The sequence below is a fragment of the Colias croceus genome, chromosome 24 (assembly GCF_905220415.1).
Source record: "Colias croceus chromosome 24, ilColCroc2.1".
NCBI lineage: Eukaryota > Metazoa > Arthropoda > Insecta > Lepidoptera > Pieridae > Colias > Colias croceus.
Window position 1 is genome coordinate 7449565 of NC_059560.1, and position 26849 is coordinate 7476413.

Consider the following 26849-nt stretch of genomic DNA (forward strand, 5'->3'; position numbering starts at 1 on the left):
TGGTGGATGTAAAAACAAAATGTAGACAAGGTTGCTCAAGTGATATTCCAATTAAATTGTAGAGACACTGAAATGGTCAAGTGACCTACGCGCTCTTGCATTTTTCATAAGCACTGCGCTTTATCAATATTTACTCTACATCAACGAAATTAATAATAGAAAACTATATGATTTCTAACCACACACGAAAGTTATAAGAAAAGCTTCGCTCTCTAAAGACAATAAATTCAATAAATCGGCGATTGCTATCGCATATCCACCATATAAATAACTGAAAGACCTCGGAATCTCAAATTGAAATCTTTTTATCCTTACTAGGAACTTATAAGCATCATTTCGGCGCTAAACTAGAAAATAAAAGATCGCACTATCGAAACCAGATCAAATATCTATAAAAATTTGGCTGAATCATAAAAAACCTTTGCCTATAAATGGAAACAATTTGGCCATAGACAACGCGAGTTGAACATTCATAATTCGAACGGCCACCCGCCTATTCTGCGTGATCAAAATGAAAATTCGGCCGAAGAAATTCCTTCAGAAGGATAGTGTTCGCGCGAATCGCGTGCTGAGTGGTTGTGTGGAGAGTTTACGACGAGCGCTTTAAGTTTCGCGCGCGAAAGTTTTCGAGTAACAAAGGAGTGCTTGGAAATAATTACGTACGAACGTGTTTATTAGTGTTTGTTAGAATTCAATTTGTGAGTGTACGTGAGTTGCTTGGCCGATTTTTTGAAAAGTGAGTACTGAAAGTTTTTATTATCTTTATCGGAGTCTGTATTTTTATTAACTTCATTTGTTTCTTTTAATTTAATTAATATTATTGAACGGGTTCTTAAGATATTGTTTTGTTGAGAAGTTTTTTTTTTAATTACCTAGCTGTATTTTTGCATATTAATAGGACAATTATTACAATATTTATTAGAAAGTAAAACTCGTTTAGTTATGTATAAGGATTAGTTTAAGGATATCAATTAAAAAATCATAATTTTGTTTTTGGTTTTTATTGTAGTTACCTATAGTGGCAAATAAAAAATCTATTTATTGTAATACATATTTCTCAAATTAAATAAATAAATCCACGAATAATTCGCAACATAAAAAACGCAATCATCTCTATGCTCTTTTATCTAATACGATTTGTAACTTGGAACATTTTTTCAGTCGCTCATAAATATTAAAGTACTATTAAATCACAATTTGTATAAAATGTAACGCTTCGTGTAGAACATAAATATTAATAATGTGTCTACGAAACTTGTGCAAAACGCATAAATTGGATAAAGATAAAAGAGAAAATATATTGTACGATTATTTATTTATAATAACTACACTTCATAGAAAATACATAATTGTAGATTAAAATTATATTTTCAACGGCTTTTTCCATGTAATAATTTATCTCTGCGTTTTAACTTTTAACGCATTGCATGAATTTTTTTATATTATTTTTTTCAATTTTTTGAACTTACTTTTGTAACTTACAAGTTGGAAATTTGGAATAATTAAACAGTTTTAAAACATTCTCTTTTTTGTAAGTCGGTTAAAACGCGAAATCCACAAATAAGTAAATAAAACGCAAGAATACTTCTGACAATATTGTAATTTGTAACACCTCAATTTCTTGAACACACGTTTTATTTGAAAATAATCGTTTTCAGGGTATTTATAAGCCAAGTTACAAAACACACAAACGTTCAAAATAATGAATTGGCGACATAATTAATCACAACGATAAATTTACGCCGACGATATATCTGTAGACATGCTGTAAATTTTGTGGATTGCTTTTACGGGGATTTTAACGGGTTTTAAACGCGTTTAAAACGTTGCTAGATGAAGTGTTATTCTCTACAAATAATTTAAATGTATCGTAGGCTTATACTACTACTAGCTTTCCGCCCGCGGTTTCGCCCACGTACCCCGCATAGTTCCCGTTCCCGTGGGATTTCCGAGATAAAACCTATCCTATGTGTTAATCCAAGTTACTCTCTATATGTGTGCTAAATTTCATTGTAATCGGTTCAGTAGTATTTACGTGAAAGAGTAACAAACACACACACACACACACACACATCCTCACAAACTTTCGCATTTATAATATTAGTAGGTATGATATGATAGATATGATATAACTGTGCTACAGCTAAAAATTAAACACGCAAGAATACATTGAAAGGATTTTTTTAATTAATTTAACGGGTTTAACCTATGATATATGTATAAAAAAGCTAGATACGTTACCCGCTCTCTATTTTGGCAAGAAAAAACTCAGCTAAGTGCCCGAGTTTCACTTAGTCACGCACCATTCAGCGTCATGGCTGGACGTTCTTTTTATATTTTAATCAGCAGTTGTCATTACGAAGTACATGAGTGAGACATGTATTATGTCTCGTGCGTGAGAGTGAAAGAGAGAACAACTGTATTGGTGATAATGCGTTAGTAAGTAGGTATGTATTAATTACGCTGTTTTTTAGTGCAATGATGTTGGCGTATGCCGCGTCTACTAGTATAATAGGTCATTGGGTTTAACCCGTTGTAATCGTTCTTAGATGAGAGTTATTTGTGTATTATTCGCGGAATAATATTGAATCTTCATTTTGTAATAAATTATTTATGAGCTTTGAAAGTTTTGGAAATAGAATAGACATTAGACAGATGTTAAATAGCTGTATGTTTTTACAAGAACTAAAGTACGTATACTTTCACTGATGAAAAAATGTTGTGTGGTTTTATGAAACCACGGTAAAAGTGAAACTTTTTTTCACACTATAGACATTTAACTAAAAATTATCGTATTTGTACGATAATTATCGTACGTATCGTGCGTCACGCGACATGCGCTACACAGACCAAAAAAGTTTGAGACGATGTAATAAAAGTTTCACTTTAAAAATTATTATCGTATTAAGCATGTTATTTATTTAAACTTCGAGTTAAAAGAATCCGTTTTTATTAGTTTTTATACGTAACATCTACTGGCACATATTTCATGACTTCGACCGCATTACACGCATCTTAATTGCTTTCAGGGAACTGTTATTATTTTCAAAATTGGATTAGCATTTCCGTTGATTTCTCTTTAGAAGATAGATCTTAGAAATCGTGTGCCAAAGGAAATGTATTAATAATGCTAAATTAACAACAAGCAAAAATTAAGAAAAACAACTTTCTTTTCAAGAAAAAAAAAGAAACGACATTTTGCAATATAACAATGAAAAGTAAAACAAAAACAGGAAGTGTTTTATTACCTATATGTACTCGACATCCAAAGTTCATAGTAATATAATATTACTGACGCTTAAGCAAGTCTGTCTGTCTCTCATCTTCACGCCTAAACCATTGAACCGATTTGTATAAAATTTGGTGCATAAATAGTTTGAGACGGCGCGAATGGAACGGAACCTTTGCAGACTTTCTTTTGACTACGCGAACGAAAAGCTATTTATTTATGTTTGTGCCATCGTACCTCTAAAGCGGATGATCTAGAAATCTTTGAAATTTTCTTACATGTACTATATATGTATATTGTATAGCCCAATTTATGTTCGAATTTCTTAAGGATTTATTCGCGAGTAAAACCACAGGACATAGCCACTATCGTCTACGGTAGACATTAACTTATAAGGACTTAGGGACCCTCCTGTACGGCTATATTTAGATGGCCTATTCCTAGTTATGTTAGGTCACAGTGAAGGGGACATTGATTTTAATATCTTTAACTAGTGATGTGCCCTGATTTTGCTTCTTTAGATGAATATTTTTTGGATGCTGCCGAAAATAGGGACTAAATAAGTGGGGTGACATAGAGAAAATTCGCAATTTTAAGTCTCGTAGTATAAATAAATAGACTAGTAAGTATACAAGACTATTGTAGCTTTTTTTAAATAAAAATAAGAATCGAAAAGCATGTATAATAATTAATAACGTAGAAAATACTGTCACAATTCGAAGAAAGCTGTATTTTTACCGACATTTTATTATTTTTTTTATAATGACGCGAGTGAAGTCAGGGAAAACAGTACCTAATGAAAATGAAAATGAAAGATTTATACTATATTTTTCAGTTTATCCCCGTTTAGCCAATGCGAAGCCGGGCTACAAACTTGTATATCGGTAATATTGAAGATTCGTTCTTACAGTTATATCTGAGGAAGATAATATCCGAAATACTGTGTTAAACAACAAAAATAAATACAAAAACTAACGTAATATTATCTCCATACAATTTTGAAGTTTTGTCACCGCACTTGAACACAGTAATTCCCTTGCTCCGAGGGTTTCATAGAAAAAAGCAATCTAAAGTTTTATTATGTCACTGACCCGTGACTCCTAACTGCCTATCTAGTTGAATTGTTGTTACTTTTTGGCTTATGTTTGCTAACTTTGGCACGTGGCTTTACTCGCGTGGATATATAATATATTATTATGTGCTAAATTACAGCTATGGATATTAATCTGCATAATTAAAAAGTCTTATCTACACGTATTGACGAACTTACTATAAACAATTACGTAAATGCCTAGGCGATTATAACTTATCTATGTGCTGAATTGCATGCAGATTTGATCAGTCGTTTACGTGTAAGTGCAACTAACATACATACACGTAATTAATTTCATACTTCGTTTACTTTGGCGTACGCGACTTTATACACGTAGACTTTACATGAAAATTATGTATAATAATGTGTGCCAATATATTCTTGTAGTAGAATAATATGAGGATTCTTACAGTAATGATGTAATTTGCGGTTTATTTATTATGAATATTCGTTCAATTAATGAAAACTTGGCGAAATCTATAGCGATACTATATAAATTTCCTTTATTTTTATATTTTTCATCCAGTAGGTATCTAGGGATAGCTGTTTATAGTCCGGTCCGGTTAACGTTATAGGTAGCTTCTTTATAACATGAGTAAAACCGCGGCTTGTTGCTAGTTACAATTGCTATTATAAATACTAAATAGCAAACTAGGTAATAAGTAGAAAATAATAACATATTAAATCTAGAAAGTTCTATTACAAGGCGTAGGATGCTTGACATCAAATGTTTTAAAAGTAGTGAAATCCTACCCACGCTTTTCCAATATTAAATTTTTAACTATACATTTTAATTTTTTATATTTTATGTCATTAATCGTGGTATGATAATTTTTTAGTTCGGAAATAAACATTGTTTGATATTTGTTATTTTTATCGATGTTCTGACTCTATTAAAGGGACATTAGCACGTTTTTCATTTCTCTGGCTTTATCCACGGTGACCCGACTAAAAAAATGTCTTATGTTGGTAAATCATAGTGAAATAAGCTCAAATTCGATACAGTAGCTTTTGAACTCTATACAGGGTGTCCCCTAAGTAGTGGTAAGTGGACCAACGCGAACGGGTTATAGGGAGTAGAGGGACTTATTATCTAACAAAAATACTAAAATTTACTGTCCTAAACCATAAAGCTTTTGATTTATGCTTTATTTTCAAAATTTGATAAAAATATCATCCACGTAAGCTTAATGTGAACTTTTAAAAAAATGAAATCTCTCTTTTCTTTACAACATAAGCGACAATAAATAAAAATTTGTCTCAAATGAAAATTAACATTGCACGCTATAACACTATACTATACAACAAATAACACCCCTATTCTTTATTATTATTTAGTTAATACAAACAAAAATTATTTAGCAATACTTAAACTACTTAATCATTCCCTCCAATCAATTTCACCACTCAAATGATATACAGCCACTTCCTAGGTCACACAAGCTAGGTTCACATCAATACATGAATTATGGCCACTCGTCGGTGACAGCGGTGTCCATAAATTCTGTATTGAGCGACTAATTGGAACACCAAGTAGTACAGCTTGATAGTATGTTTAACCGACTGTGCAAAATGGAGAATCATGGTTTTTGTGTGTTGGTATGCAACGCTTATATTTTTCTTTAGTAGTGATATTCTTTTTGAAGTGAAACTTCTTTAGGCGCGTTGAGAGTAAAATTACAAGGTCGCGTCATGGCATAATACCGTCACGTCATGGAACAAGGTAACGATTTTGGTATCTTTGAATCTTGTCAAAGAAGTTTCACTTTTGACACGAATGCTCGGCACACACGCTCTTTTTTATTCTAAGTGTGTGACTGGTATATAACAAAAGTGTAGACAAACATTCATTTTAACACTTTTAAAATCGTGTAATTGGTCTGCATTTTTTAATTTAAAATCTTCGAGTGAAATATTGAGTCTTTATTGTTCTGAAATCAATTAAGTACCTTTTGAAGATATTTTCCAGGAAACTTTTTCCTATTAAATGCTTTACACAAATTAATTGGTTCAGCTGTTCCGCCATCGAAATATAATTGTTATTTATTTATATAACAATTCTAAGAATTAACTACACAAAATATAAGTTGAATATTAAATAATTTAATACTAACGACTTTCACACCTTACGACATAATGAAATATCGTAAGGTGTAAAATCCAACGGTAATACGACACAAATTGCTCACTCGCACTTGGTGAAGACATAAAACGATATAAGGGTTTACGTTTTTACGATCACATTTAATGCCTTTTTACGAACACCCGATTATAGGCCAAATTATTGACATAATATAACCTTCTGATAATATTTTGCGTAAGGAAACTTTTTATACCATACGGTATGTTCGGAATTTTCTTTTATTTATACTTTATTTTATAAAGAAGAAATATTTAAGTATTAGTTTATTATAATTTTAGTCTATATCTACTCGAATTATTTCGTCATTAGACAGCTACATAAGCACATAAGTGAATATTTTTACGCTATTTTTCGGTCGTTTAAACTTATATGAAAAATATGATTTTATCTACTCTACATTTTAAAATGTGTTCAATTTATATTGATAAAATAATTTTTCAATTCAACAATATCCATCCATTGTTCCAGCAAAAATATATTTATAGTATGTTATGACGTTTATACGGTAAGTAAAGCCAAACAAACAAACAATACTAAACAAAGGATTTAACACGATAAAACATTCATTCTAAAATAATATTTAAGTGCATCGTTTTATTGCATCGTAAAATCAAATAAACAGCGTGTTATTTTTGGCATACATTATCTGTGATATGAGATTATTGGCGCCAAAATACATGTCATTATTTTTTTTAGTAATTTATGTTATTTAGCTTCACGTGTTTTTGAAGTGAATACTTCTTTCTTCTTCTTCTTCTTCTTTTCTTCAAGTGGCAACTCCCGATCCCACTGAGGACGGATTCTGCCAATGTCAGGTTTTGAACGGATGGTCAGTTTAAGTTAATGCTCATGTTAAGCGTGCTCTGTGCTGAGGAAAAATCACGGTTGAGATGATTTACTTTTTATTTACTCATAGACTTCTTACATGGAGCTGTATAACCTGACAAAGAACAAATATTAGTTATAGACAACACAACACATCACAAAAGCATAGCATAAAATAGGTATAGGTAGTCAAGAGGGAGTTCAAAATTTTAGATTGTTAAAATTGATAAATTTTGATAGGATATTCACAAATGAGGTAGGGACAAGGCAAAGTAAACACTTAAAATTAGTAGGGAGGGGAACATCTGGGGGAAGGATATCCAGAAGTGAGATTCGGAGCTTTGGGCAAACAAAGAATAAATGGTCATAACTACCTTCGTCTATACCACATTCACAGAGAGAATGGTCACGAACATGAATTTTAAATAAATGAATAGGAGTGGTATTGTGACCTAAACGAAGGCGGCAAATGGTGGAAACAGTAGGCTTGTCTATATTAGGGAAACGGAAGAACCAGGGCTTACGTGGAATTGAGGGTTGGATATCTCTATAAAATTTCCCTTTGGTTGAATTTTTCCACTGACTGTTCCATGTATGATCCAAGCGATCCTTAGAAAGAGAAGAATACTTCTTTAGGTGCGTTGAGAGCAATTCAAGGTCGTGTCATGGCAATACTGTCACCTCATAGAGTGGCGATGCTTTTGGTACATCTTTGAATCTTGCCAAAGAAGTTTCACTTCTGACATGTGTTGCTCGGCACACACGCTCTTTTTATAAATTATTATTGGCTGAAAAATATGATAATAATTGGTTTAAATTATTAATTATCAGTTTGTTGTATTTATCTCTATTTATATTTTATGTATTTGAGATAAATTATGGCCAACAACAAAACTTGGCAGTAAAAAACTATATCGAGACATATTAATAAACGTAAAACATACAACGACAATAAATATTTCCATCAATACAAATAAGTAAATTGATCGCAAAGCTTTTCAATTTGAAGATTTATTGCAGTTAAGCTGGTAATACATTATAGTAGTTCATCAAATGACGCCGGACTCTAAAGTTTCATAAATTTATTTTAGGTTCTAGGTATGCATTTTCATGTTATTTATATATTGACCTTTGGTCGTCTGTAACTGTTTTCAATACAATTATATATTTGAGAATTGAAAAAATGTTTGAAGATAGTTTATTCAACGCAATTTATATAAAAGAATATAAAAGAAATATTTATGTCAAAGAAAAGTTGTTTAGACATCTAGACAGTTTATTGAATTCCTGGCGGGATAAATCGCTAATTTTTAATTCGGCCAATGTAAAAAAATATTTAGTACCTAGTACAAATATTGATTACATGTACATTTTAATAGTTCATCTTTCTGAGCATTTCTGATGTATGAATTTCGTATGCATTATATGTATTATCATAATATTAAGTACTAGCGGTCAGCCCCGGCTTCGCCCGTGGTACTTATTTCGCAATAAAAGGTAACCTATGTTCTTTCTCAGGGTCTAAAGATTGTCTGTGCCAAATTTCATCAAAATCGGTCCAGTAGTTTATGAGCCTAATCATCACAATCAAACAAACAAACAAATTTTTCCTCTTTATAATATTAGTGTAGACATACATAATATGCACTTTTCCAATGGGCCCCAGGCGGCCCCGGTTGCTGTAAGCCCGCGCTACTTCACTGCTAAACTGTTCAAAAAGACATTCTGTATTATTTTCTCAGTATATTTCTTAAAATACATGCCATTTGCATGTGATCTGAAGTTCGGCTTAACTTGAAGATGCCATCTGCAACTCGATTTAACTTCTCGGTATCGAGTTTGGAAATATTTTGTTAGAATGTGTTAAAGTTATTCGAATTTTCTAGTTTTGCACTACTGCTACGGATGTTGCACTGTATGTATTAAGTTTCTATTCTTTCTTTTTTTTTGTTAAATAAATCATAAAGCTTCCGGGAATAGTTGGATCAACTCAATTCCCACTGAAATAGATGATCGGATACGGATTATGCAGAATTTAGATATAAGTACGAACTTAAGTACTTATTTAATACGCGATTTAAACTGTGTTAAATAAACTTAAATTACATGCAAATTGGTTCAGCATTATTATAACTTACAATAGTTAATAAACAAAACGGGCGAGTATAACTAATAGCAATAAGTTTGTAAAATTAATAAGATATATAAAACAAATTCATGTGTACTTTAAAAAGTTAATTATTCCAAATCTAATTGCCATTTAATGAATTCAATTAACCCTTTCAAGATCTACTTAAAATTAATTTAAGGAGAAGTTAGTCTTCGTAATTTATATCAGTTTCGTAAAAATAGACCTAAAAGTTTAAATGTTTAACATTCTTGAGTTTTACCGTTGTTAGAATATTAAACAGAATAAATCGGCAAGTGCGACATGAAACTGTTTGTAAGGTTCCGTATTTTGAATATTTAAATACAAGGTACCTACACAGTTTCTTACTTGATTTTCCAATGAATAAAGAAATACGGTAGTATTTTGCATAGTTATTTGCTGTGGATGATATCAGTAGTCAACTACTTTCATATTGATTTATACATAATGCCTGGAGTATTATATTTTTGAGCACGTTTGTCACATAAACGGCTTAAAAATGTTTGATTAACAATGAAAGGGTTCCTACGATGTGTGATTAAAAATGAAAGGCACGCGCGGCGTAGCCACCGATGCGCACGTCATGTGTAAAAATGTATGACTCCCATAACGTATGTAATAAGCTAATCAGTAATTTTATAAGCACGCCAATAATTGACAATTTAGGGGGCGTCCATAAATAACGTGACAAAATTATAAAAATTCTAGCATATTTATTTTCCCTCGTTTTTTGTGGCCTTTACGGATCTCTAAAAAGGACGCACTATTCTGTATTCTATGGCAAAGATATAAAATGGGAAATTTAAAACCTTCCTGCATTCTCTCCAGGGAGCATTACTTGTTTTATTTTGTTTTACTATTCTTTAATATTTGTAACCTACTTTTGTTATTTATGGGAATTGTTTAAAATATTTATAAGTTTAAACCACATGTGTTAACGGTATTTCGTGATACTTAAATATGCTTCAAGCAGAAAACAATGGACGAGATATGCAACAATAAAAGAATGAGGAAAATGTTAAACATATAATTACTTTTAATACACATTACAATGACTACAAGAGGTCAAAAGTTCCTCGTTGCTTGTTTTTCCTCTAATTGTATTTGTTCTTTGTTTTTTTTTGCGTAATAAATGGTTATAATTTTTTTTATTATCATTTTATAATGTCAAATTTTTCGCATTTACTCCTTGTCTGGAAGATACATCAATAAATGTTACAATAAAGCGAATACTTATATGCATTTTGTACAATTTATTAAAATGAATAAATCAACAGATGAATCATAGGTACTTATACCTGCAAATATAGAGCATGAAAGAAACTTTTTAAATCAACATATAAAAAAAAACTTACTTTCTACAATTTCCCTGGGCTTTTATTTAATGACCACTAGGTGGCATGACAATTAGATAAATTTATACTGACTTTAAATATGTAATTTAAGGTCAGTATAAATTTATCTAAGGCTTCGTTAGATCGTTTAATCAACCCACTCAAAGTATTTAAGAGATATTTAAGAAGCTAATTTATTTTAAAGTAAGATGAAATTTTATAGTTTCAAATTAATCAATTATTTTTTATTAAATGTTTTCAAATGTAATTTATTATTCAAGTATTTATTTAAGTTACGACTTTGCTGTACATTGTACAATATGTCCGAGAAAATAAGTTTAAATTATAATAATTTTATTTATTATTTTATAATAGTTTTAATTATAAAGGGGAAATAAATCGTGTAGTTTTGAAAATCGCTGCAGTTGTTCCTTGACATGTCCAGATGATCATATCGAAAGTCCTCAAGGGTGGGGGGTGAGCCAAGGGTGTAGTAATCCACTGTAAAATTCACTTAACTACATATGTTTAAAATTTGTACTTTCTAGTTACCATAGAAACAAAGCTACCCGCCAAAACTAATACAAAATCTCAGATCACTTAAATTGATATTTTTACATGGCAATGCTCAAATCGAACAAGAAAATTCTACATATTATATTTTAGTATTCAAGAATGACGCAAACTGAAAATGTGCTGAAAATATGTACCTCTTATCAGTGCACTTAGCATTTCCTTAAGTTTTCATCGACGTAATTATCGGCTGCCAATCCAAACCGACACAAGTCACATACACAGTATGTGAAATTGAATCTTATATCTTGAAGTATAAGGTTGCTTTTCGAATTATCGGCTGTCAATCCAAAAGAACACAAGTCACATGCACATTATTTGAAATTGAATCGTATCACAGTTAAATAGGGTTGGTTTTCGATAGCACGTGTTGTGTAAACTCGTTCCAGATTATCAAAATGGCGGGCGAATTGCGTGATAAGTGTTGCAAGTGTTTCCTTTGGTAATGTCATTTTGCGTTTGTAAATGAGATATTTTTTTTATAAAATTTTGAAAAAAAATATATGTAAGGATTTTACTACTTTTATTAAAAATAAAGAATAGGTTTACTTACCTAACACAATATTGTATATAGAAAGTACCAAAAACTTGTGTAGACAAAGCAAGCAGTTATTTGGAATGCCAATATGCACATGTAAAAATTTCAGTACCTACCTATTAGAATTTGATTTCGGTAAGTCGAATCCATAAGATAGAAAATATTGGAAAAATCTTAGTCCTACTTACCTACATTATAAATGCGAAAGCACGCGAAAGTTTGTGAGGATGTGTGTGTGTGTGTGTGTTTGTTACTTTTTCACGCAAATTCTACTGAACCGATTACAATGAAATTTAGCACACATAATAGAGGGTAATTTGGATTAACAGATAGGATAGGTTTTATCCCGGAAACCCACGGGAACGGGAATTATGCGGGTTTTTCTTTCAAAACGCGAGCGAAGCCACGGGCGGAAAGCTATAGTGACAAAATAAAGTAGTTGTCTTCAAAAACACAAAGCTACATTGTCGGATATAGATAACGTAAACTAGTCCAAGTGTCACAAGAATACAGCAAATACATTGAAATAAACGAAATATTCAAATACCTTCCCAATTTTGTTGTCAGTCGAAGATTCGATCAGATGCGAGGTTCTGTATCTTATTTATTTACAAAATAAGATCGAAATAAGCAAATGGAAATCCTTTCATAAAGGTAGATAGCATAAAATGTTTTATGTAATGACAAAGTATGAGAATTCAGCTTTTTTGGTTTTTATTTTTTGATTCACAAAAAATAAAAAAAATAGATAAAAGAGCGTGTGTGCTGAGCAAACGTGTCAGAAATGAAACTTGTTTGGCAAGAATCAAAGATACCAAAATCGTCGACTTATGATACTCCGTGACGTGAGTTTCTTTTTGTCTATTGGTAATCACTAATCATGTTTTTTTAGAGTCATTTAAACACTGTTAATTAATTTTAGTCTTATAGCATTCAAATACAGGGTTAGTTTTCAATGACCAGCCAAAATTTAAAATTAAGATCTAGATATTAAACCAAAGGTACATTTGAAATATTATTGTCGAATAAAATAAAAAAATAATAGCATTCATTTGAAAATGTCTTAAAAATTTCCTAAATCGTAAACACGCGATAATCAATGCACTTGTGTGCGTGCGCGCATCGCCAAATTTATGTGTGCGCTAACTTCTACCTATCTAGGTTGTTGAACTGAATTGTGCTTTTGTAATGTCCACACGTTCGCTTTTTAGTGGCGGACAGGAATGAAATCTAATTTAAAAAAAGCGTTTTTTTTTTTCATTAGATCGAAAATGTTATCGATTCTGAACCATTTCTGAAAATTTGGCCGGTCATTGAAAACTAACCCTGTATACAGTGTTATTATTAAAAACTATTTTAGTATAAAAATTTTGCTTTCCCGTTGATATAAAAATATTTTCAAAGTGTCCATACTACTGTTTATTTGATAGTTCCAGTAAACCTACTAAAACAAGTAAGTCTATATCTATTATCTAGTTAAGTCATTGTACCAATAAAATTAAGCGATAGTCTTGTCAAGTGGTTGTTTTTACTGCGTCTTTATATAGTATCGCTAGGTTCGGTCGAATCGTAAACTTTGAACTACCTTATAATGGATCATATTGTCTCGTGTTGAGGACAATTGGATACTTACGTGTTTTCTTTAGTGTGATAATCTATACGAATATTATAAAGCTGAAGAGTTTGTTTGTTTGAACGCGCTAATCTCAGGAACTACTTGTCCGATTTGAGAAATTATTTCGGTGTTAGATAGCCCATTTAGCGAGGAAGGCTATAAATAAACTCGCTAAGACCAACATAAGTGGAGCCTCGTGGGTAAAACCGCGGGACGCAGCTAGTTATAAATATTGTACTAGAAAACATGCTTTAATAAGATAAACTCATGAAATTATTATATTGATCATTGATAAGTGTACAAAGTTTAAATTAAGTCGTTATCTTTAAAGAGGGTTAACATTGAATTTAAGTAGTCTGTTAGATATACAAACATACAGGTGAAGCTAATAAAAGCGTGTTAAAAACTCTATCGCAGGGAAAGTTTCATATATAAAATGAAAATGTTACTAAAAAGTTGGTAAATTATTATGAACAAAGTCGAGAAAATAAAAAGTCAAAGAAATTAAAAGTATAGATAGTGATAGTTACTGATGCTAAACATCTATTTTTACATACCTATAATAAATCTGTAGAAGGGTCAATTCTGTACATTGAAAATATTGAAAAATAAATAGCAGGGGGTGTTACTGGATCGATACCAAACCCAAATATGTGATTAAATTTTTTTTATAACATGTCAGTGTCAGTGTTACTCAAAATGGAGAAATAAACCATCCACGCGAATACCGACATCCGCGCGAACAGAGTCGCGGGCGGAAGTTAGTAATATTAATAAAATAATAACCGTTTAGATACAGTACTGGCTGAGATACTGAATATCTTGAAGACGACTGCTTCTATTTTCATAAAGCATTTAGAACAAAGCTTAAAACTCATAAATCAAACGCGTTCGATAGAGTACCGTTTGAAAGTATTCCTCCGCCCACCAACTAGCCTTTTATTTTTATTATTAGCACTCTATCTTATCACAAATGCCAAATGCAAATGCTAATTTTAAATAGTACTAGAAAATAATAAAATAGGTTACAAGATACATCTTATATAAAAAATAATGATAAACGATAGAAATAAGTTTCATATAATTTTATGACCCCAAGGACGAAATCGTGAGAAATTACTATTTTTGTTATAATATATTTGAAAAATAAATGTTGTTCGATTCTCAGACCGACTCGATATGCACACAAAATTTCATGGGAATCGGTCCAGCCGTTTCGGAGTATTATGTTCACTAACATTGTGACACGAGAATTTTACGTAATATGTAGAAATTATTTAAGGATCGATTACATGCAAAGAGTAAATAAAAACGTTCAATTTCACAACAAACAGCAGAAGACCCTATAAAGAAATTCTTTAAAGACAATCGGGTAAAAATTCACGTAATTTGGTGGAATTCAAACAAATCTTTATTCGGAATGTCACTTTGCACACAAACGATAGGAATTTGAATATCTTATGCGAAGCGAACATTGAATATATATGATTTATTTACAACGTGACTATAAATATTTATTCACATCAGAAGGAATGTCGGCGGCTTTATATAAATCCAGGCTATTTATAGAAACTCCATCTGTAACAGAAGAAGCGATTTTTCTTATTTCTCGTTTAATTTAACATGTGTGGAAAACAAGCTATGGGAATTTTTATGAGGAACGGGTGACGCGCGAAACAGTGGTCTATAGCGTGCGTACAAATATAGAAAATAGTCGTATAAATTATGTGTAAAATATATTTATTGCGTTATTTATAGCAAAGTATATATTGTATGGTACTTAGATGGAGCATGACAACCGCCCGTCGCCCTTGTCAAAGAAAATACGAAATCAAAAGCAAATACATACATCGCTGCACCAGTGCTATAGCGCATAAGGTGTCATGCAATACGTCAAAAAGGGTTTGAAATTTTAGTAAAAAAATGCTGTCTTGTGATAATAAAACGCTGTAAAATTTGTTCCCGAAAACAAAAAAATAAGATAAAACATCGTTTCACAGGTTTTCTGTAGATTATTTGGCTGATTTATTCCTATAATAAGAATCATAATTTTACAGATATGAAGGAATACAAAACTTCAACGTATGTTGCCAGTATTTTGAAAATGAATTTGCCATTTTTATTGGTAAAACGGTTTAATGGTTAAAAGATCTCCAGGGTAATGCTGTTGGATTTTTCGATCGTGAATGTGATTATTTGTATAGTGCACTAAAGGTTCATGATCATTATTAGATTATTTTAAAAAGCATAATACATTATTTTGTTACTTTTATAAAGCTTAAAAACGTCATAGTCGTTTTCGCTAGTGATTTAATTTATGTGAACTGTATTTATGTAATTGATGGATATGATGAAAATAAAATGTCCCGTATTCTCGACTAAAAACAACCGCTATTCGCATTCATATATTTTGAAAAGTAAAAAATAATATAATTATTATATTTAATATTAAAACTTTTTTATATGTAATTTATTTAATTAAAAATTGAATACAATTATTTTGTCCATAACTTTAGTAGGCAGGTACTTTATGTAATAAAAGAATTTTTACAATATTATAAAAAAATATCATTAACCCGAAATTATATTAAGTATATGTTTATTAAAATAAAAATTAAAACTAAGTAGTACTTGTAAATTTATGTATATAGCCTACGTCACCACTAACACCGCCACTAACATAATAATTCAGATGATTGCAATGAAACCTCACAACTCAAAATCGGTCCAACGGTTTATACTGCAGGGCGTGTCAAAGAAATATTATACATACATACATAAACTCGAAAAACATAACCCTCTTTTTTCCGTAGTCGGGCAAAAATTTGGGAAATTTTTCAATATCTGGTAACATTACACGCACACAGAAGCACCGTGTACATACAGTGCAGCGGCGAAATGACAGCACACATAGATTTATTGAAAATGACGATAAATCATTCGGTTTAGTTCAACGCTCCATCTGTCTTTTATTTTGTAATCTAAGGTATGGTATTATATACTTATTTAAACTTTCAAATAATAACAAACAGGCGAAGTTACAGTGACATAAGTGACGACCATAAAAAATAGCGATCAAAAAGTTTTAAACATCCAAACGTCGTAATAGCATAATAAATAAATCGCATTTTAATCCCGTTAAAAGTCTTACACAATGGTAAACCCATTGCAGCCATAATAGTTTGTATACTAGTACCACAGATAACATAATACAGATAATATATAAGTAGAGTGCATCGCTACAACGCTACAAGACAAAGACCTTTAACCTAGGTTTATTTTTAGGTGCAATAGTATTACGTTCTGAATGCTAAGCAGGTGCCGTTGGATAACCTTTATCTAAACACTTAGCTTTTAAAGTAATGCCTTTTCACACAGCTATATGTTTGTGTGAAGTGTGTGCTGATTTATTGATTGTGTTAATGTTTGTGTATCGAGAGAGGATTTAGTTCCTTAGTTGTGAAATTTATGGTGACTTCAAAATCTCAATACCTTTTGTATTAAATATAAAAAAGAGCAATTTTAATGAATGATGGTGTTTATCATACAAAGAGATTTGATTTTAACGATATATCGACTTCTTTTTCCGGACTTCAAAGGAGATGAAATAGGGGTTGGAAAAATGGTAATGTAAGATTACCTACAATTTATAAGTGAGAACTGAACTAACCTGATAAGTAAAAGAAATAATTTAATCATAAGCATATTTTACGCTTTTACATTAAAATTCTTAGCGCACCACCACATTATTTACTAAATCGTAAAATCTCTTTGAAATCCGTGAAATCTAGGAGAAAATAGGTTATTTGGGAAATGCACAAACTCGGTACAAAGCCGCATTCAAGATATCACAGCACGTAATTGAGTTTCCGATTTATTTTGGAGAACTCACGCTTTTGGAGTTCCGCAGGGAGTGGAATTTAACTGAATACACGTTTATATTTAAGTAGGCGTCCCGGTTTCACACGAGACTCAGTTTAAGAATACATATTATATTCACTTCTTCTCCTTTATAGTCTATTTACTCAATACTCGCTAGGCGGAAATGATATACAGTTTTCTTAAGCTGTAGTTATTTGGTTAAATATAAATAAATAAACAAAACATCAATTAATGTTTGTATTGTGTGATGTAATCTTTGAAATATCTGAACGGATTATAACAATATTTCACTACTAAAAAGCTACAGAGTGTAGTCTTACATTTTATAGATTTTTATATCTTATCAACCCGTGCGTGCGTGGCTACTGTGTTAAAATATTTATGTTTATAATTATTTTTAATCAAGACAAATTGTAAACTACGGAACCCATAATTTAATGCAGGCCAATACACACTTAAATTTTTTTTGTTCGAAGTCGGGTTAAACTTAAATTAAATATGGGTTGAATTCTTTTGTTTTTGGGACCATAATTATGAATTATTTGGGCACTTCTGTATCTATATTTGGAGTGAGCACGTACAAAAGAGATGCCTAATTAGGCCCATTTTACACTTTTTTCTCTGTATTCTAATTATATGGAACATTTTTACTTTAATTAATGTTGCTAAGTTCTTTGTCGGAATTTTTCGGTTAAAAAAGATTGGCAGGTAATAATGTAAAGTACTAAGTTCAATCCGCGGGTTTTCTTACTTTAATGTGAGTTATGCTTTTTTTTTATAGTGGGGAAATCTTCCAAAGATACCCACGGCCCCCGGGGAAGGAGCCAAGGGTTATGTCGGATTCTTACCGACTAACCCCACTGTGTTCCGTCGAGCCGCGCAGTTAGCCGGGGCCGCGGGAACTCTTAGAAATCGTCCACGACCCCGGCAATGCTGGTTCATCTATTTGCATTTCGAATTTGAGCTAAATCGTTACAGTAACAGTAACTAACGTCATCATAAATTTATAGCTATTTATTTTTAGAGAACCATCAAATCAAAACATTTTATCCTTGTTACCTCTGTAAACTACCACAGTGTAGAGTTTCGTACAATCAATTATTGGGCGTCTCATCAATAAGTATAAAGCTACTCACGGAAAATTATCTTGATAGTTGATAGTAATCAAGTGCAAAAATGGGCGATGGATCCTGAACTATAATATTAATATTGATTAAACTTGTTGTTGAATTATTGCAATTTTATGAACAAAAAACGCTAGTTATTAAATTTAAAAAGCTTTTATAATTTTAATTTCTGAAACGTAAAGGAGTCTATGTCCTCTTAAAAAGTTCTTACAATTCCTACAGAAAGAATTTAGGGCCGATTTTTCAATCCTTGGCTAAAATTTATCCGTCCAATAAAGTATTACACGAACATGTCACCTGTAAACTGTCAAATACGGACAATTAGAAAACATTTTTGAAATGGTAGTTTAATACGTTATTCGATGAATAAGTTTTAACCAACGATTGAAAAATCAGCCCTAAATAAAATAGACAGAAATGTAGAGTTATTTTCGCATTTATAGTATCTAAACAGATATTATTACAACAATGTTGTGCGTTAATTACATTAAATTATCAATACTCTTTCCCTCATTTAGGACATTTTTTATCCTTTTAACGACGGTCTATAATTATACTGGGATGAAAGATCGCGTAGGAGGTCTATTTGCATAGAAAAACAAGGGGAATAAAGTTTAGTATTTTCAACCAGTATTGTTAGTTTTCAAGCGAATGATATTGGATATAAATACTTGATGAAGGCACTGAGACGATGTCTTTTGTTTGATCAAAGGGTAATTTATTAGCTAAAATAGATATAATTTGAGTGTATTTATTTCATTAATATTAATTAAATTGAAACTTTTTGTGCGCATTTATGTTATTTTGTCTGAAATGTGTTTTTATGATGGGTGTCCCTCAGGGATATGTTTTGTCACCAAAACTGTTCCTTATTTATATCGATGACATGTTATGTTTAGAAGCATTAATTAAAACCAATAACTACTAACAATAAGTAATACTAGTTTTCTTGATAAAATTGAAATCAAGAGTTGCTAATCTTGATAGAGTACACCTGCGTGGGAAATATTATGATGTACAAGTATGCGCCAACGCAAATGCAACCCAGTTTATATCGCTCTCATAGATTGATAAGATCGACAGCTTTACGTGCTCTCTGAGAAACGGGGTTGTTCCAATATAGACAAGCACATGATTTCATGCTTTTATTGTACTTGTACACAACGATTGTAAATTACATGACTGTTAGACTATGGAACTCCTTACCACTAAAGATAAGACTTGCTCCCTCTCTTTCCTCTTTTAAAAAACTTGCTCGGAAACATTTCCTCTTATCTGCCTTTAATTCGGAATAATATATTTATTACAATATGTATTTACATTTATTAGTATATGATATACTTTATGTAGTTTTATGTATGTATTATCATTTATTTATTTATTTTTCTATTATAATATATTGTATATATTATGTTAGGTTATTTATAGTATAGTTTTTATACATATATGTATAGTTATGTATGTGCATATAATTTTCATTTAGTGTATAACTCTTTTTTATTCTTTTTTTTATGATTTTTCTAATTTCAGGTCAATTAAAAAATTATTATTAAATATTTCGCTTTTTTGCCGCTTGGTTGCCTGGCAGAGATCACTGCTTAGTGATTAGGCCGCCAATTGTAATACGTCCTTCTCGTTCCATATATCTCATTTTTATTATATAATGGTTGTATTACAATAAAGTGTGATAAATAAATAGATAAATAAAAAAATAAATACAATTTTACTCCAATCGATAGGTATACCAAGAAAAAAGCAATACCTGTTTTGGAGAGTTAAACAGAAACAATCCAGCATTGTATTTTTTAACGATTTTCTTAGTATTTTTACATAAAACACCAATCACTACATCAACGCACTTCTATATATCAACCTAAATAATCAAAATTGTGTCATTGATCAGCCCGATTTCTATACGAAAAATCATTTCCCACAAAATAGGGCGACCAAATACCAATAATATGTATATCGGCTATCCCACAAAAAATCTTCTGTCACCATATTTGTACACACGTAGCGCAGAAGCATTTATTAAAACAATAATCGAATAACAAGATATATTATCGTACAAAGGGAATTTCCACGAAATGGCCACTAGGTTTTGTCTATATTACTAACCGACATCAAACGCTTGGAGTCCTGCCAAAGTACAGTCGCGTAGAACGTGCATTATATTTTAATAATTTCTCAGCGGAAGCGAGATTGTCTGATTTGCATGATTTTGCTGATAATACTCATTTGCATAATATGTAATCTACTGAAAATTAAGACGTCTAATGTACCAAACTTCCTCAACTCTTAAAATGAGATGTACTGATATAAGACAATGACTCACTGGTGTTTAAAGCTAAATATAATCGTCCTTAAAACAATTAATAACTTTTTGCAGAATGAAAACGGTTGTAGAACTGTAATTGTATGTATAATCAGTGTTATGCATCAAATGCAATTAAATAAAGGATTGAGAAATGTTTCAATGTAGTAAAATTACTACAATTTATTATGTCATATTGTGTTAGCATTTCAGTCATACAATCATTTATTATTTTAAAGTATGACGTAACGAAGTGGTGGCTCAGTGGTTAAAGTTTTCGATTAAACTGAGCAATAAATTAAATTGTCAATTATTCTCAATTGGAGCAGTGATCTGAATCGTAAAGAAAAACATTGTAATAAAATTGTTGTTTTTTTACCAAAAACTTTGACGACATTTATCTACCCACGCTGCCAACGTAATGAGTTAACTTGCCATTAACAAGGCAAAAAGAAAAATAGAATAAATTCGTAGATAATAGATACGTACGAGCATAGTATAAAAAGAGTGTATCACGCACTAGCTGTGCTCCGGGGTTTCACCCGCATTGCTCCGCTCCTGTTGGTCTTAGGGTGATCATATATAGCCTATAGCCTTCCTCGATAAATGGGCTATCTAACACCGAAAGAATTTTTCAAATCGGACCAGTAGTTCCGGATATTAGCGCGTTCAAACAAACAAACAAACTCTTCAGCTTTATAATATTAGTATGGATTATAATATTAGTATAGATAAGGCTGTTTTTTTTTTCAAAATGTGGCATTGACAGTCGTGATACTGATACTCTTGCCATTATATAATCATTTTGTTTACTTTCTCAACAAACTGCACTTGAAGCTTCTGTCACCAATTTGATAATATACTTTACGGCCTGAGTAAGGCATAGAAAATCTTTGATATTCTGAAACATAGTCAAACCGATTTTCACGATGTCTTTTAAGGTTTCTTCGGATAAATTAGAAGTCAGAGGCTCAGTTTTCTTACATTCTTGCCACATAGTTAAGTTGGTATAATCTTTTGAGCAAGTACAAGAGAGTTAAAAAAAATGCATTCGCAACTTCAAATATCAAATAAGCTTTGGTACTGAGTGACAAAATACTTCAGTTATCTTTTCTTGTTCTTTTTTGTTCGTTTGTCGGTCTTGATAAGGATTTAATTAAGCGTCTATATTCATCGAATATGGTGTGTCGAAGAAGTTGTAGTACTCTATTAAAGCTAATAGTGGGAAGCGATGCTTTTCGCCACACATCAAATATTTCCGTAGCTAATCTTTCGGATAAATCATGAATTTTGTTATTTTATCCGGTTTAAATTCATATCTAATAAATACGTAATAGTTTCTTTAGCATCAGTATAAGTTGGTAATTGAGACACTGGGTACTTCTCTGGCAAACAAAACACAGGACAACATGTCGTTTGTCGTATTTTGACTTGCAACATTTTACTGTAACAAAGCGAAATTATAGATAGAGCTCACATCAAAAATATTACATTATGATCTTAATTGTATTTACGTGTAAAATGTAATTTAGAAATATTACTAACATTAGTGTTATTTCCTTAACGGCACTGTTTAAAATCAATGTTTCCTACACTAAGAGTCAGCGCAAACGGGCCACCGACCAGAGCCACTGGTAGCCAGCGATAGCCACTTTTTAATATATTGAAATATTGTGTATTCTGTGTCTTCCCGTTGGCAACCAACGAGATAACACATAATCTGATTTAGCGTTAATTTGTCAAAATTAAACATAAATGATTTTCGACTAAATTTTTTGAATTTCTGAAAGTTCATGATGTTGGGGGCACCTCTAAATGTATCATCTGCAAAGTATAATTTTGCATGTGTTTTTATGAGCAATAATGACATCTTTTTACAGGTATGCCGAAACGAAAATGAAAAAATATATTTTTCACTCCACCCTACTATATATACAACTTTCCGACATCATCCATTGGGGCCTTCACGGCCGGCCAGTCGAGTAGACTGGTCGAGGATCCTCCCTTTTTCGATGGAGGAATTCCACCTTCCTTCCTCCACAATTACTATTAGTAACAATAAACTGAAATTAATACGGTTTGTTCCGGTTTTTCTTCTTAACAGTTGAACCAATTTCTAAGCGACTCTCACTGGCAGATAGCTCATATTATAAAGAGTAACATTGATATAAGAAAGGAGGAGTTGCCAATAAAAAAATCATATACAGATTATTCAAAACAAGTATTCGCATATATATGTATTTGACTATTTGACATTTGACATCAATCCATTTATACTGGCCTGTCAAAATGACACACCCGTATACAGCTACGCCATATTCTAATGTTGTTTTGACGTTTTGTGATATTTAGATATTTAGCAACATAATACGTGACAACAACTTGCTTTTTCATTAATTAATTCGCTTATATGTTTCTTTCAATCATCGTTTTTTATGTTTTTCTTTCAACTTTTTACTGTTAAAGATCACAGTGGAGTAAAAAGAGACACTCCTTCATAGGAGGGTTATGATTTTCGAGTGTATGTTTGTATGTATATTTCTTTGGCACGCTCTACAGCCCAAACCGCTGGATGGATTTTGAGTTTTGACTTATGAGGTGTCGTTGTCATCATCAGAATTGTGATAGTAACAAAGACTAAGTACATAAATTAGCAGTTGGGTTTTTTGTTTTTATAATAATAATAATTCTTGTTGTATAATTATTTTGCATTGATTTTTTTCAATGTCCTTGTATTGTTTGTTTTTTCGTTACGATAATCTATTATGGCAATCCAAAAATAAAATTATAATAATTGTGTCCATGCATTTCTCAGAAACTAGTTATCACATTATGAGCATGTTTTATTGGCTATTAATCATTTTTTTCGCTGATTTATAATTTTAATCAGAATCAGTTTCTTTCATTTGCCAAAATGTAACACGAAGTTTCTATGTGTTACTTTAACTACATGTATTTATTCGTGTGTGAAATATCTATGTGTTACTTTATTTATTTATTTGCGTTTAGTTGTATAAATGGCTGTCCTAATATTTTAGTAATAGCTGTGCCGCGCGGTTTCACCCGCATTGCTCCGCTCCTGTTGGTCTTAGCCTGATGATAAATAGCCTATAGCCTTCCTCGATAAATGGGCTATCTAACTCCGAAATATTTTTTTAAAGCAGACCAGTAGTTCCTGAGATTAGCGCTTTCAAACAAACGCCTCAGCTTTATAATATTAGTAAAGATTAGTTGTATAAATAGGCTGTCCTAATATTTTAGTATTTACCATGTTTCTGTCACATCAGGGGCCCGTTAATTTTGTAGACGTGAAATAAATTACTTTCAACTGGACTTGTCAAGTGTGTCTGAATGGCCGATTTGGCGCGATGTTTTACGATTTTTAATTATATCTATCATTTGGAGTAAATGAGGTTTGAAGATGTATATAAATAGCTTTCTGCTCGCGATTTTTGTGTGAAATAAAGAGAAGAGACACGGTTTTAAGTACATCTAACTAAATAAAACTTGCTGTATGATTTATGATAGCTTGTTATATTAACTAAAACTAGGTATAAGTATATTAATAGAACATGGGTATAGGTAGCTCATACCCGTTGCCCCGTCGCGTCGTTGATGCGGCTTGACGGAACACAGTGGGGTTTTGGTCAGTAGGAATCCGACATAACACACGGCCCCTTTCCTGGAAGCCGTGGGTATCTACGCAAGATTTCCCCACTTAAAAAAAAGGTATAGGTAGCACAGTTAACGAGAATTAATATCATATTATTACTAATCCTTGAAGGCTGTGTAAAAAAGTGACTAGCTGCTTGCCCCGGCTTCGTTCTAGTTAAGACAAAATAAAAAAATCCCATGCTAATTGCTAAACATATAGCTTTTCAACGACAAAACAAACCCTAAAACTTTTCTTTGTATGAGTAATATTAGTAAATAAATATAAATGACCATTCATTAAATATTTAAAACAAAGTGCAAAGCAGAAATAACCCACCTGCGCCATGTAAAATTAGAAGTACATACATTTAATTCAAAAATAGTCTGTCGTGAGTTATTACACATGAAGTAATTAATAGACGATGACTGTCTTAACCGACTTCGCTAGAAGAAGGGTAATGTATGTATTTGGCACGTTGTGTATGGTCAATCGCTTGATGGATTTTAGCGTAAGAGGTGTTATTAGATTCGTGTTTATTGTGGGAGTGATAGAGGATATAGTAGTATGTTTAAAAATGCCCTGGCTTTGTTCTTTGTACAAATATAGCCTACTAGCTTTCCACCCGCGGCTTCGTCTGCGCAGTCAAAGAAAAACCCGCATAGTTCCCCTTTCCGTGGGATTGCTGGGATAAAACCTATCCTATGTCCCGGGATAAAAAATAGCCTATGTCCTTTCTCGGGTATCAAAATATCTCCAGACCAAATTTCATGCAAATTGGTTCAGTAGTTAAGGCGTGATTGAGTAACAGACAGACAGAGTTACTTTCGCATTTATAATATTAGTATGGAAAGCAAAATAAAATGAAATACTTTGAAAGCAATAGAATATTACGATATGTACACGTACTATGTTCATATTATCCAATGTTAATTTTATTTTTAATCGGTCCAGTATTTCCTGAAATTAGCGCATTCTTCAGCATTATATTATTAGTATTAGGCATATTACGCATAAGGCAAAGGCATTGCTAGCAATTAAAATAAGTGATTGCTACAATAAAAATACATTTATTTTCCGAAGTATTTGTTAATCTATTAGGAACCCCTTCCAGAAGCCATGATATTTTGGCGGGATATCAATCAAACAGCGCCTAAATAAATCTCTTAAGCTAAAAGCTTTTCAGAGCAATTATTGGTCTCCCTTCCTTAATGGAAAACCTTTACATGGTTTGTCGAAGTTCGACTAAATGGAGTATGGGTTGCATGTTGACTTGATTCTTTCTTATTCATTTCATAATTGTGCCCGCTACTTAACATGTGCGTAGTATACAGGGTGTCCCACTATCGGTGTACTAAGCGCGAAGGGACCTGTAGTTTTGCATACACTGATCAACAACAAAATTACGTCAGAAATTTTTTCTGAAAATCCATGTTTTCTCTAGTTTCGCGCAGCCGGTAAGTATATAATGTGAGCATATTTTTGTCTATGAAAACATAGCTTACGTGCGGGTGGCAAAGTTGGGCGGGTTGCTTGTTATGGGTGTACACATAGAGTTTTAAGAATTCATCTACTTAAGTATTTGAAAAAAAATGCGTCTGGAATTTTATAAGTATTTTTTACGTACTCAGCGTATGCAAAACTATAACCTCCTTTGAGCTTAGTATACCAACAGTGGGACCCCCTGTATATAAATTAAATTTTAGTATTTTTGTTGCCAAGGACTGAGTTATAGCACAAGAGTTTCATCGAAATCCATCCAGTAGTTTTTATACGAAACCCGGTCAACAGACAGTCTTCTACTATACTACAGTTTTATTATATGTATAAGATAGAGTATAAATTTTAATACTTTGTTTACATAAAATGCAATACTTATATTGAAACAGTAGATAAAATAATATATAATAATAAGGAAAATCGCACAGACGGCCTTATCAATAATTATAAGTAATCACTTTCAGGCAACCAAGCGAAACTTATAACAAACGTAATTATATAAAGGCATTGCAACGCAATATTGTTGAGTTTATTTGTTTCTATCAATAAATAGTAAAAAAACGACGTGTGGCACTCGGGGACTGCCGCGGTAAAGCTATTGCATGCTATGCCTTCAAGCCACACCTCCGCCCGTCGGAGTGGGGAGCGTGAGGTTTTTTCGTTACGGAATTTCTCGATTCGGACCCCGCGCTCAAGGCCCGCGATAGAAGCTATGCAATAGCTTAAAACTTACTAAAATAAAAAAGTGTTAAATGGCTGAATAAATTGAGACAAAATATGTAGTATGTTAAACTTGTAGACATGGCAAAAGCTAGATTGAATAATAGCGCTCTGTTATTTTAACCACGAGTCTCTACAAACCAGTGTTGCGGAAA

At 31.9% G+C, this 26849-nt stretch overlaps 1 protein-coding gene across 2 annotated transcripts in view; it reads left to right on the plus strand.

The window, feature by feature from the left end:
* The first annotated feature begins 556 nt into the window (after positions 1-556).
* The window catches only part of LOC123702954 (thyrotropin-releasing hormone receptor-like), a 76436-nt gene continuing 50143 nt past the window's right edge, over positions 557-26849 (plus strand). For both annotated transcript variants that reach the window (XM_045650815.1, XM_045650816.1), the window contains exon 1: positions 557-736. The gene's annotated coding sequence lies outside the window, so the exon portion shown is untranslated. The remainder of the gene's footprint in view (positions 737-26849) is intronic.